We start from the raw sequence: 14,519 nt of genomic DNA on the forward strand, positions 1-14,519 counted from the left end.
AGTACAGAGACTCCCAGTGCAGCAGCAGCAGTGCATCTTTTTAGCGGTGGTCAGACTGGCCTGCCAAGATCACGTCCACCACTGAGCAACAGTAGGAGCAACAGGCAAAAACAATCTCTGTCGAGTTAAGTGGTCAAAGGAGAAGGTTTCCGTTTTCAGTCCACCCCTGGACACTCTCAAAACAAAGTTCCTCCTGGACAGAGTGCTCAAGTGGACGGCAAAAACTAGTTTTATATTGCCCGAGAGGAGTCAAATATTCAGTGTAAAGAAAGTTCAATAGACTCACTCGTCGATGGAACCTTAGTGGTAGGATTTGTATTATTCGAGACATTTGAGACTGGAAATGGCTTCATCTGCAGCACTCAAGCCCCTGTTGCAGATAAGGGAACGTTGTTTAGGGTTGATAAGAAGCCTACAATAAGGCAGAGGAAGCCAAGCGCCCTGAAGCCACATTCTGGGTGTGCAGACAGCCTGGCAATCACTGGACCCTGCAGACAGGCGCTGCTGAACGAGCGCGGAAGTACAAAAGGTAAGAAGACCCTGGAAGCTCTACTACTATTACAAGGCCTGGAACGAAAGCAGATCATCCTCATTAAAACGGTTTGCAAGAATATGAGACCCTCTGGCACTCCACTGTGAAGAAGAAAAAAAGTCAACTGGCTGTAAAAAGGTTGTGATTGTGAAAAACAGTAGGGTGGGCAGAAAAGGTCTTCTGCGATTGTGTAACTTGTACTGAAGGCCAGATCTGGTCTTATTGCTTAATTGCAGGCATCCGATGCATTCTTCCAATTCATGACCTTACAGTCATACAATCTCATGCTAAAAAATAGCCAAGAAAAATACAGTTAATAACGGTCCCAACCAAGTCAAGGTTTTTACTAAGATACTATGTTGATATACTGTATACGGATTTGGTTGAAATGCTCAGAAATTTGTGGTTGTACATGACATCATGAAAACGGAAAATGAACAAAGCCACTAACATCAGAAAAGGTGTGATTCCTTCAAAACGGCAACCAGTGATTCAGCATGAAATGCACTAGTTTTCCTCAGGGAAAAAACGAACACAAACACACGTTGCGCTGCAAGTTTTATATCTATTTTATCCATGTGTATTGGTACATATTCGTGAGTCTCAATCTGTTTGGGTCCTTATTTCCTCCTTAGGTAGCAGCAAAAACCTTCATGAACAACCTGAGTACTCCAATAGACCTCTGCACCACAACTAACATTTCTAAGAAGTCAAGGACGAATACACTTGTGGAGAGAAAGGGAGCATAGTATGAAGTACAATCAAAACATGTACTGTATGCTGTCACTATAAACAATTCCTTCTGCTTTTGAAGCATAACGAACTACGGGCCTCTCTCTCTGTCCCTGACACTGATTAACAAGCAAGTGCCAAAAGGTTCCTTGTGATTCATCCAGACTGCTGTCTACAGAAGTAGGACAACCCTGCTGCAAAGCACACAGACATGGAAAAAAATGTGAATTCACTTCTAGCGTATGACAAAATGTTTGAACAAAATACACAGAACCACTTCCAGGAACCATCCAGACAATTCCTTAATTGCAACTAGGATATACATTAAGGTCATCAAAAAAGTTAGCTTATACTCTAGGCAATAAGTGTACTATTGTTATTTTGCTTACTTGATTTATATAACTTTTAAATTATTGTATAATAAAAGTATTTTTAATTTTATCGTTGGCTTAAATGAGTCTGGTGCAAGTAGTTAGTGGAAACATTAAATGAACCAAGCCACTAACATCAGGAAATGTGTGATAACTATCACCTTTAGTGTTTGAGTGAAAATAATACAACCTATAAATTATAATTATATAAATATAATTGTAGTAATTATAATTGTAACTTTAAAACAGTTATTTTCACATGTATAATCCTACAATGAATTACAAATCATAGTTAGTATCCAGGAACCACTGGACAAAGGCCTAATGTACAGACTGTCTGTGTAGACCAAGATTCAAAGATTCAAAAATAGAGTATGTACAGAGCAACAGCAGGATATCGAAATAATTTGGAGAACAGGCAAAATTGCACAGCAATTTTCCATTAAAACAGTAAGAACTGTCAAAGAGTAAATATTGATTTCTATTGAATTCAAATACAGATAATCCTATGGTACTGAACTGTATTCTTTTGACTACTGAAAACATAACTCTTCCAACAAGACAGGAAGTATTCAGATATAGATAAGGGGTTAATGCTCAGACTAGGGTGATGGAATTAGTCAAGTTCCAGGGGGATCAGTATGAGGACTATTGCTCTTCCCAATTCATAGCAATGATTTAGATTCTTAGTTTTTCAACTAGTCAAATTTGCATAAGATACCAGAAAATTACCACCAAAATACTGTAGAAGTAGCAAATGAAATTCAAAATATTTAGATAAAACTCAAAACCAGCGAATCACCCAACAGATGCTGTTTAATGTAAACAAGTAGTTTGTATTCAGGTCGTAAACCATAAATATGGGAAAGGAAAATGTGAAACACTAAGTTAGAAAAAGAGTAGGTGTTTGTCACATTTACATCTTCAAGGCAATGTTAGGAAGCAATAAAAAAGTTAAACAAAATGTTACTATAGTTAAAAGCACAGAACTTATATCAAGAAATGCTATATTAAATAGTATAATGTACTAGCAAGGCCTTATTTAGAATACTGTGCACATTTTTTGGCATCGCATTGTAGAAATGTTAACGTTAACTAGGAACTAGTCCAAAGAAGAGCTACAAAATACATTCTTGAACTTCAAGAACTACACTGACAGACTGAATGAACTAAAACTTTTAGTCTTGAAAAGAGAAGATTATGACAGGACCTGGTACAAGTTTTAAACATGCCAAAAGACTGATAAAGTCAACAAAGTGGACTGCTTTAGAATCAACAGTACAACCCAAACCAAACGGCAAGTGGAAACTATGCAGACGGGCACAAGAACAGGAGGCACGTCTTAGGGTTGTAAGGGGGTGGAACGAGTTTACCAGGCCTCCTTGAAGAAAGAGGTGGATCCTTGGATTAATAACCACACAGGCAGGTCGGGCCAAATGGCTTTCTCTCATTTGTAATGGTTATTCATGTTCTTAGAAAAGGAGATTAATAATAGAACATAACAAAGGCGCAGTAAACGTGCTAAATTAATACTTCACATAGATTTGTACAATGCATCGATAACACGCCCCAAATAACAGAACGAGAAAAATGATTCTGTAGCATCACAATGCACTAGAAGACCTCAATTAGAATACTGTGTCCCCATAATGCAAGAACAAAATTCTACTTCCAGGTCCTACAACCTGCTGCTGTTGCTCACTTTTTTAGTGCCCCTCTATGCTTTTATCCTATTTCTCTGTGTATACAGTAAAGTGCATTGTATTACTGCATTGTTTCCAGCACTAGATAAACTGCGCAGTACTACATAAATTAATAATTGTAATCATTCATTAACTTTTCTTTCCCCCATATATTTTTAGTGGTTCATACTATAAACCTTGAAGATGCCTGGGGTTGTAACATTGGAAAAACAGAGTGAGTTTCAAAAACTCAGATTATTAAAAGCAAATCTGGAATAAACAACTTCCACTATTTTCGAGAGTTCCACGTGCTTCAAGCTGAGTGAACATGGAAAGAGAATTGTAACAGCACAGGCAAAAGAGATTTCCAAGAATGAGACACCCTGACGATGCATGGCTCACACCAGCTTGCTCCCATGATCTACACCAAGCGTGGCAGCCTGCGATAATCTAAGGATTCAAAGCTGCAGGCGTGACTGCTTTATCATCTCGGCACAAAAGGCACTCTTCTTTTTCTGATCCACAGCAAAACCCAGCAAACACCAAGCAATAGACTTGTATATCTCAGAATTGTTATCCATTGCAGACAACACCCTACCTCCCACCATTAACTGGAAAGTTACTAAGTCTTTAGAGGAGAATTTAAAAAGACCTACATCTTCCCTCTAGATGAAATGGTTTGGAAAAACTCTCTCTGTACAGTCACCCGAAACCTTATTAGATGTTAATGAACAAATTCAGCTTCACTACTAGAGTGAGAGACATAGTACTCTAGTATTAATACAGTATTGTAGTTGCACTTTGCTCAAGTGACTGTGCCATATTTCAGACTACCTGTTGACTTTCTCCTCCCATCAAATGAGATCCTGCAGGAATAAGACACTATCGACACTAATTTGGCTTTTACAGGCTAAAGAGAAAAAAGTATGTCCTTTGCAGACGCAGGACACCACGGGTTTCAGGTGGAAAAACTAGAACATACTGGTAAATAATTCACATTCCTTGCTCCACTGCTAGTCACATTGCTATTTACAGACCACTGCAATCTGTACAATCAGATAGCCACTTCAGTGCCGTCATTTGCAATTCTTCAATTAAAAAAAAAAAGATACTATGCACCAATGATGTAGGTCACGCAGCTTTGATCAAAAGTAGGGATATGCTCTCTACACTGTTAAGGGTGCGTCGCTCAACAATGAAAGTGCCATTACCTGTGCGGTCTTAAAACACCTGTAGAGAAAATCAGCCAGTACATGGGATGGGTCACAGAATCAAGAGCATCCAACAGCATTCCATGTGCACCTATCGCCCTGCGCCTTGCACTGAGCTCCACTCTAATGCTAAACACTAAGGTGATGCTACTCGCATTTACAGATCACTCCACGTACAACTCTGACATTTCACAAAAAAAATGACAATGTTTCTTTAGATAAGATAAGATCACTTTAATAGCCATATACTGTACAATTTCTTGCATTAGGAATTCATCTTTTCGCATACCCCAGTTTGCTCTCCGTGAGACAGAGAGACACAGACAGGGAGAGAAGCTTGGGGTCAGAGCACAGGGTCTGCCATTGTACAGCACCCCTGGAGCAGTTGGGGTTCAGGGCCTTGCTCAGGGGCCCAACAGAGTAGGATTCCTCTGCCAGCTGCAGGGTTTGAACCGGCAACCTTCCAGCCACAGGCGCAGATTCTTAGCCACAGAGCCACTGCCCCCTAAGTTTCCCAAGTGTTTAGGAAAACAGCATAATATTTTTGGCTGTAAACAGTTGGTTAATATTAAATAAACTGAAACTGGAGACGAACATACCCAGTTTTTTGGTTTTGAATGGGCAAATAATTTTATCTGTGATGGTCTTTGGTGTCTGGCAACAACATATCTGTAGTTAGATATCACCTGACCATTTACTGCACAGGAACTCCCACTGGACATTTTTATTGATCTGTCTTTTGGTGTTTAGGTCCTATAACCCCTATGTGTTTGGGAAGGGAAAGCGAGGAGAACTCATAGGTGTACAGGCTACTTCGTTAAAAAGGCTGTGCAGGCTATTGCTCTGTTTTTCTGGCTGTTCCTGATTATCCAATAAATTGACTTTCATTAGTGCTGGCTTGTTTTTTAAATGTTTTAAATATGCTGTAATGTTATACATTAATCAATTATTGATTAATCTATACATGAAGGATTCACATAATGTATGTGAATAATCTAATGTTTACAGCTTTTAAAACTAAGCCAAATCAAATTATTACAATACCTTGACATACACAATTTAAATGCAGTCACACCACAAACTGCCCTTTTTCCTACTGTAATTGTGCCAATAAATTAATTTTTAAAACATTCACTAACTCCACAAAAAGTGTTTTTCCTGCGTAACCTAACATTGACCAAAATATCTAAGAGAGTTGCAGAAAGACCTTCTGTAATTTGAATGGCTTTACAGCATTGATAAAAGGTCAATTTACAAGGATCAAAAGGCAATATTGCAACTGTTAATTTGAATACAAAGAAAGTCTGAAATGAAATGCCTGAAAGTCTGAAATGTCACTTAGAAGTGCAATATGAAAGAGATTTTGGCCAGTTAACCCCCAACAAGACAGATGATACGAGTGCAATCTACTTTATCCCTACAACCACAATGTACACAGTTCATTTCACATTCATCATTTGAAATGTCTAACAAAATAGTCATTCTTGCACAAAATACCCTGGTGTATAGAAAATAACTTTTGACTAAAAATAGTTGATATTAGCAAATTTACTCATTAATATATGCTAAACTATAATATGTTCCCTAACTTATTATTAAACAGCATACATTGACAGGCTAGATGATTTAGGAGAAATCTGCACAACAAAACAGGTTGGATTCAGTTTTTAGGGAAAACTGTGGAATACAAGTGACAAGGCAGACAAATGAAAATAATAAAATAAGCAAGAATGATTTGTGCAGACATGCAGCAACTGAGCATTACTGAAGGCCAATGGTTTAAGAACCTTGGGAGAACAAGTCATATTACTCCAGACTTGTAATAATAATAATAATAATAATAATAATTCTCCATGGAGACAGACACACAGACGGGGGAGAGAAGCTTGGGGTCAGAGCGCAGGGTCAGCCATTGTACGGCGCCACTGGAGCAGTTGGGGTTAAGGGCCTTGCTCAGGGGCCCAACGGAGTAGGATTCCTTTGCCGGCCGCAGGATTTGAACCGGCAACCTTCCAGGCACAGGCGCTGATCCTTAGCCACAGAACCACCGCTCCGCCCATTGTGCCCATTCATAATATGGGTATGAAAGTTCAAAAGCTCAAATTAAGAATAAGAACCTGGACTGCCGGTCCCCAGCACTCACAGTTGATCACTAGACATCATCTGCAAGTGATGCATACATGGCTACCACTGGACACTTTCTCTTCAGCAGTTTCTTGGTGCATAACTACAGCCTCAATGCAAAGTTCAAAACCAAAAACCAGACTGGGGTCAACACAAAAAGTGAAATAAAAAGCTGTGTGAGCAGCTGGATAGGTGACCGTAAGAAACCGACCATTCCCATTTGGCAGTAGCAAAGCTGCCAATATTAAAGCAGTGCTTAGGCAAATAATGTTAAAATTTGTTAACACTAAATAATATTGGTTAAGAAAATATTCTTCCTTGTTAACAGCATTGGTATTCCTATCAGCTAAAAAAAATTCAACCAAAAACCCTTTTTTTGTATAAAACCGAGTGGATACTGAACCCAAAATGTAAAATGTAAACTTAAAATGTAAAAAACGGCACATTCCTATTGTAAACACTCATTTTAAAGATGCTCAGTTTTGCCGGACTGACTATTCTAACAAATTTGTGACAACAATTATCAATAAGCTAAGCAGACCATACATATTCAAAGTAGTATACTTAATAACTAAACTCAGCAAAAAGCATGACTTACAACATCGGATCAATTTTTTGTTAAAAAATACCAACATCAAAATTCTGAAACTTCCTGTGACCGAACCTATGGGTTTACAACACAGTGGCTTCCTGTCATAAAGAACGGTCACATGCTCAGAAAGGACGGCACTAGAGAGGATGAACACATCAGAGCCACCATGGAAATATTACTTCCTTAAGCTCCAGTCTGAGAGATGGAATAATTCTTGTAGGCCTTCACGTTCGCCGTAATAACTGTGGAGAGACATCCTGTCTAACTGTGGAGAGACATCCTGTCTGACTAAAATGCAGACTCACCTTCCTCTTTCCCCATTACTGAAGTGAGGTGGTAAAAACGTTAGCAGACTGTGCTAGGAAAGCCTGGTAGTTGTAAAACCGCTCTCCTCTTTCTTCAGTAAAAATTGTTCCTGGATTTAGACAGTTACATGGGCCAGCACACATACAGTAGACTAGCATCTTAGGCAAATGATTTGATGCAAATATGTGGGGACACGGCTGGCAACGAAAAAATAAAATACGTGACAAACCAAATATTAGAGAAATGTCATAAATCTAAATCTGGCGCCTGAGCTACGCTTTGGGACTAGTTACAGAGCCGGTGCTTTCTTTATTGTGCGGCTGCAATATGACTTGTAAACCGAAAACAAGTATAAAGGGAAAAGAAACAAGTATGAAGGGCAAAGGCAAGTCAAGAAAACAGCCTGATTTGGAGTTCACAAAATCAACATTTTGAACAATTAGTGGAACGGCGGGTTTTCAGACTGGCACGTCAGTATGGCAAGAACGAATCTTCGATTCGTGCAATTGGAGGTGGGGAGAAGGCTATTCACAAGAGTTACTATATGCATCTGCTGTGTTCCTGGCATTTTATTTCTAAGGGGGGTGCTCTGGTTTACGAGATGGTGGGTATACACGCTATGTCAGGAACCTAACTACCACTTAACATGCGAGTCTACTCTACTTTATATAGCTAATTAGAAACTTGGAACATAGCTGAGCTTCACTTAATTAATCTATTTTACAAAGCTTCGTTTATTTTGCAAGTCTTAACTATGTTACAAACTGTTTCTGTATGTAAAGGTAATAAATTCTAGAAAAAAAAAGATCAATCAATTCCACACAACCATTATTGGGTCTACCTCCTGTTAAAAAAAAAATCTAGATACAGATAAGCATTGAATCTTCTTTCAAAAAAGGGTATTTTGTGTAAAATTACAAGTACTCATACTACTTGAAAGATGTGCATTTTAAGATGGAGACTGTATGAAAAGAGAAGTACATTAAGAAATATCCTAATGTACCAAGTGATATTCATCGATTCTTTTAAATTTTCAAAATTCACCTTTCTCCTTTTTAAGGTCCATTCGTGCTTCAGAGAACTGTGCTGCGAAATTTAAAAATGAAAACACACAAAATTGATTTCTGGAAAAGGGGAAAGTCATCTGCACTGATCATTACCACGGTATTTGGAAGATCATGGAAACTCGACTCCCTTTAATCCATTTCAAGGCAAAACTGCAGCAGCAGCTTCTCCGAATCACTGGCACCTTCTCTAAGGAAGCACACTGAAGAATAGCTTTTATCCCTGAAAACGGTTACAAACTTCTCCTCGACTAAACCATCTGAGCTCTCCTTCGTCTTTTTTTCCTTACATTCTCCACATTCCTGGCAGATTCACACCATGTGCCAGGCAATCTGTGACCCACGTGCTGTTTTGTTTAGATTCGCTCAACAACTGCGTCCACGGTTGTTCAAGTGAACAAAGATCTACTGAGTGGAATCAATGTTTGATTCAGAGCTCAAGATTAATGCTATCTTACATGTGTATACATAAAATAATTTGACCTTGCAAACATATAAACTTTTTGATCTGAACTTCCAGAATGTAAATAACATGAATACCCTTTAATTTCTAAAGACACTCTGGCCTGGAAGCCACCAAGACTACTGTGAGCTACCCTGTTTCTCTTCGACTGGACACTGGAGATGCTGTAAGCAACTTCATTAGCAGCAGCACAACACAAAGAAACATGATTTCCTTAAGTTCTTGCTAATGAAGCCTGCACTGACGGCAAGAAATGCTTTACTTTTATGTTAAGGTAAGAGGGGAGCAGAGAAATACTTTGTCAATGTAAATACATTTAAAAATGTGAATCGCCACACATTGAAAGAAATAGATAAAACTACTCGACTGCAGATGAAACTTTCTATTCTTACCTCCAGACTGTTTTCCATGCAATATATATATCAATAAGAATACCAGAATACCAGTCATCCTGGAGGATTTCACTCTCATCAGGATAGAAATGCTTCACCACAGGATTAACATGATCACTGAGGTATGCTTTGTATTTACTGCCATTTACCTTGTCCTCTAAGGGGCTTTCATCATGGGAAACAAGCACTTGAGCCCATAGGCTTCTTTTGGCATACACTACACATGTATCATTCGCGCGTTGAGAACATGGTGAAGAATGACTCATCTGACCATATGACTTATTTTCATTGCTCAGCAGACCACTGCCAGCTTACAGGGGGAAAAAAAGCACTTTTAGTTGGAATAATGGGTTTAGGCACTGCATCCCAACTCTAGCATCCCTTGCTGTGAATTTCTCGACGGACTATAGTTGACGAAACTGCCCGTTTCGTGCCTTAGATTGTAGTTGTCTGATTCCGAGTTGCTCATCTGCTTTGACTTGCATTTTAAACCACTGCACAGACCAATGGTGCCACATCATGTTCAGCGAGTATGACTTTCATTCATGTGCCTGTCAGGCGTCCACATCAATATCACCTTAGCCACTGTTCCTTGTGAAACATCAGCAAGTTGAGCAGTCTTTGTCACTGAAGCTCCTGCCAAACGTGCCCCAACAATCTCCCCTCTCTCAAAGTCACTTGACATCTCTTCTTGCAGCCTTGGTAACCAAAATAACGGGTAACTGGGCCTGCCCAGCATTTTTATACATGACCCCAAGCATGATAGGATGTTATCTACTTAATTAACTCAGGAACCTGCTTCCAATTTCCTCTCATTTACTTAAGGGTTTCCTATTTTTTGCAGTTATGTGTACATTCTAGGCATAAGGAACAAAGTAATTAGTTTATTCCATGCTGAAAAGAGAAGAAAGAAAACAACGTTTCAGCTGTGGAGCTCCACGGCCGAAACATTGCGTTTTCTTTCTTCTCTTTTTAGTATAGATTAAACCTATTACTTGTTCCCTTGCAGCCTACGCATGCTGACGCAGCTACCCACCTATTCTATGCATAATATGTTTTACTTCTAACCAAGGATGTAAACGCAAAGACCTGGTGTTTTTCCTCCAAAACATCCAGCATCAACATGTAGGGCTGGGTGGTAGGATACCCTCTGTACTGCTGTTGAGAATCAGATGACGGTCACCAAGGGTCTCCTGATTGGCGCAGGCTGAGCTCTCCGATTGCGGGTTTGAGTCTGCATCACATCACTGACCAGAACAGGACCCGGGATCCCCCAGGTGGTGGAGAACAACAGGCTGAGCCCCACCAAGGGGAGGGTGGGATTAGTCGAGCACGGTTAACACAGCTCTCTAGACCCAGCCATCCCTGCTTTCTCTCTGGTACTGTCTGTGAGGAGCGAAACCCTCCTTCAGTCACACACAACCTCTAGCACAGGGCTGCTCTGCCTGTGACGGATCTGATTGTTTCACAAAAAAACATTTCTAAAATAACAGCAGGATCTTTTTATACGTCATTCTTGCCGTGTAGCTTTCCTTTTACTTTGGACATTCCAGTTTTTGCTTGTATTTAAACCTTAGACATTTTCAGATTCCTGAAATGCATTTAGTAAATGCAAAGATTTTAATAAACTTTATGATACTGGATTGCATCATTTGTGATCTTTTATGGTTACAATAATGAATTACCAACTGCTCAAAATTCTAAAGTATGTATCACTGCAGTGGAGTTAAAAATATTACAAATTATAAAAGACATCTTTAAAAACATGCCTTTCAAAACGTAAAGATTTTATCAAATTTACTGTGAAAATGAATAAATTGATAGAGAGGGTTTAGGCATGAAAATACATCGCTGGCTGCAATATTGAAATGATATCACATAACCATAAACAGATGCCCAGTTTTCTCAAAGCCAGTTCACACTAGCTTGTTGTCTCAGCTCCAGAATCTGAAGAACACTATTTTATTTAAACTCTTGCCTTAAGGCTTCTGATCTGATGGAAGTCGCTTTTGTTTTCTTGGTATCACGTCAGGTCTTTAGACAGATACTCTAGATGAGACTGCTTGCCTACTGACGTTAAATTCCAGGCAAGAAGAACACAGTGGAACACACGAGACAGGCAATGAGAAAAAATGAGAATTATATAATAAATCCAGTTTGCTTGATACTTCTTTACTTATCTGCCAATTAATGGAATTTATGCTGATAGCTAAGATAAAGCAAACTTAACTGTGGTTCTAACAATCCAACATCCATACATAATGTAACAGAGGAAATGGCCCTCTTCCAACGTATATGATGAAGATTTATGCTAGGATAAACAGGAACATACACTGATAGCTTGCTATATTGGACAATGGTGTTCCCCCCCAAAACAAGGAAACACCCAATGTGTTTTGTGCAAAATGAATAAAAACAGACTCTCTAGCTCTGTGGCCAATTGCACAAACCATCCACATATTCAGACAGCCTCTTAAAACCTTATTATACACACAAATGTTTAACTTGCATTCAATAATCACACCATTTCTAATGTAATTTGCCAGAATTCTACTTTGCACTACAGAACAAAGACTTGTAGCCCCACCAAAATAATGCAAATTTCTTGATTTGTGCCACATGTAAAAACCATCTTGGAATATGGCATCTACACTCAACACTGGAAAAAGCCTAATGATTTTATCTACTGAGCAAAAGAAGATTAAGCTACGTACTGTAACAACTGTAGGAGAATAATGACACAAGACAACATGAAAAATAATGCAGTTTATTTTCAAAAGTGAAATAAGATTAAGAGTGTAAGTGTGAATAAGAGATTGCTTTCCAGCTCTTGTAAACGAAGTTGGATAGGCTGCTAAAAGCTTGTGTAATATGTTTCAGTTTGTGCTTTGATTAGAATGAATCTTGATCTGGAAAATTTAAAGGGGTTTACAAGAGTGGCACGCAATGAAAACATTGCTTCTCAATGAGTAAAAAGGTTTCATGCCAGAAACCTCCTACTCTAATTTTACAAAAGTGAGAATAGTCATGTTGCTGAGCTGCGTGTTCCAGCTGTCACTTCTTACAAGCCAGCCTTTTTGGATGAAAGGGTCGGCATATTATTCACCATCATCTCAATCTTCCTAAGATCTACCAGAGTTTGAGCCAGAAATGATCCCAAAATTTCATATGGGCATCAAATGTATTGACAGTTGTTTCAAGACAACACATTGATGTGTGCCTATGTTCAGAAGAATAAAAAAATCTATTGTTAAAGCTTGGCAAGAGAAAATAATTTAATATTCCTTCATTTCTCCAGACATCTGCCCTTTAATTTGCTCACCTTAAGCCCCACTTATGTTCTACACAATTCATATAACACTAATAAAAAAAACATTATTTTTCACTGAATGCGGCTTCCTTAATTAAAACTGTGGAATAGAATACTAACCACTAACTTCCATTTATCAGTCATGTGAACGTAACAGGTTTCAAAGTCATGTGGGGGAACAGTTCAGGCTCAGTCTCGCCAATGTTTTCAGAATGCTCTTTTTTGCATTCTACTACTACAGGGAGATTGTACATTATAAAGTTAAAAAGTATGAGCAAATACCTGTACTGTCTCTTTTTTTCTCTGATGGAAGCAACTCAGATGAACCTGAACACAAGGATTTTCTTTAATAATTTAAATATTCATCTATGACTTGGCTGAGTAAACAACATGAGCCCAGTCTCTGAAACAGTAGACCTTGCCTTACATGAACAAAGCTCTGAAGAAAATGAAACCTAATGTAATGTACCTGACTTACCAAGACCAGACTGATAAATGAATTACTAAACTGTAGACAATGAACTTTCCACCCCCCTCAGCCATGACCTCTTCTGCCAGTTCCAATCACATTTAGCCCAGGACAGTTTATTATCATATGCACAAATGCAATGAAATGCTTATACTTATACTTACTATAAAACTAAACACAAAATAAAAAAAAAATGTTAGTCTATACCAATGGTTCAAATAATTAAGTTACAGGGCTCCCAAGCTATTCTGAATAGACCCATTCAGAGGTCAGCAGAGGAGGCCAATTTGAATCAGGGCTACACTAGTGGACCGCGAGAAGACACTCTAAGGGAGGGTGAATACCTCATTGAGCACTGCCAAGGTTGGGCGAGTTGAGATGTCCTAGTTTCCACAGCTTTCAATGCAAAAGGGACCCCATAGTCGGCCACCTGTATGTCGGCAGCGTTACTGGTGAAGCTGCCTTAATTTGCTCCTATGCATCACGGAGCATGTTTCACAGGACGCACGTTGCAGGCACCACTCCCCTTCCGGTACTGTACAGTACGTTGAAGCAGCCTATCCTGATTTTAAACTGAAGGGGGCAGGGCACAGGATACATTTGTTTAAAAATACCTGAAGTCAGAAGCTCAAATTGAGCCAACAATGTTGGAGATCAGCCTTTAATGAGTGTTTCCTCACAGACGATATCCACTTGCAAAGGTTGCAATGAAGCAAATTGCTAGTTTAAATGAAGCAGGAGTTCAGCTGTAAAAAGAAATCAACAAGCGCGTGGGTTCCAACAATGGGGGATGGAATCCTTGCTATACGGGACAAGTTTGGTATACAACATACTCCAGTCTTTTAATAACTTAGTCTTTCTCCGATTGACACAGGCAGTTCACCTAAGTTTACCTACGGTGAAATCATACAGGCAAAAGGTACATTAAGACAATGTTTTCAACTAATATTCTAGAAGCCGCCCTGCTGAGTCCCAGGAGGAATGAGCTAACCGGGGTGATCAGGCTACATGGTCTGGCCAGGTGCCAGATAAACAGGCCTGGCGCTCAGAGGGGGAAACAACTGTACCCACTGCAGCTACCACAACAGTCCTACAGGAACTGAGATGTAGCCTTAAATGGTGTCACGCCCTTATAAAGCATATTAACGCATGTCAAGTTACTGATCCAATGAAGTTATTTAGAGCTTGGGGGAGGGAGTGTGAAAAATCGGACACTATAATTACAAGACCAGGACCGTAGATCCCTGACCTAAACCAAAGAATCATAGATT

The 14,519-nt window shown here is 39.2% G+C and overlaps 1 protein-coding gene across 10 annotated transcripts in view; it reads right to left on the minus strand.

Annotated features, from left to right (window-relative positions):
• The window catches only part of agfg1a (ArfGAP with FG repeats 1a), a 44,655-nt gene that overhangs the window by 23,530 nt on the left and 6,606 nt on the right, over positions 1-14,519 (minus strand). The window lies entirely within an intron of this gene.

This window comes from Lepisosteus platostomus, chromosome 2, assembly GCF_059453375.1.
Source record: "Lepisosteus platostomus isolate fLepPlt1 chromosome 2, fLepPlt1.hap1, whole genome shotgun sequence".
Classification (NCBI taxonomy): Eukaryota; Metazoa; Chordata; class Actinopteri; order Semionotiformes; family Lepisosteidae; genus Lepisosteus; species Lepisosteus platostomus.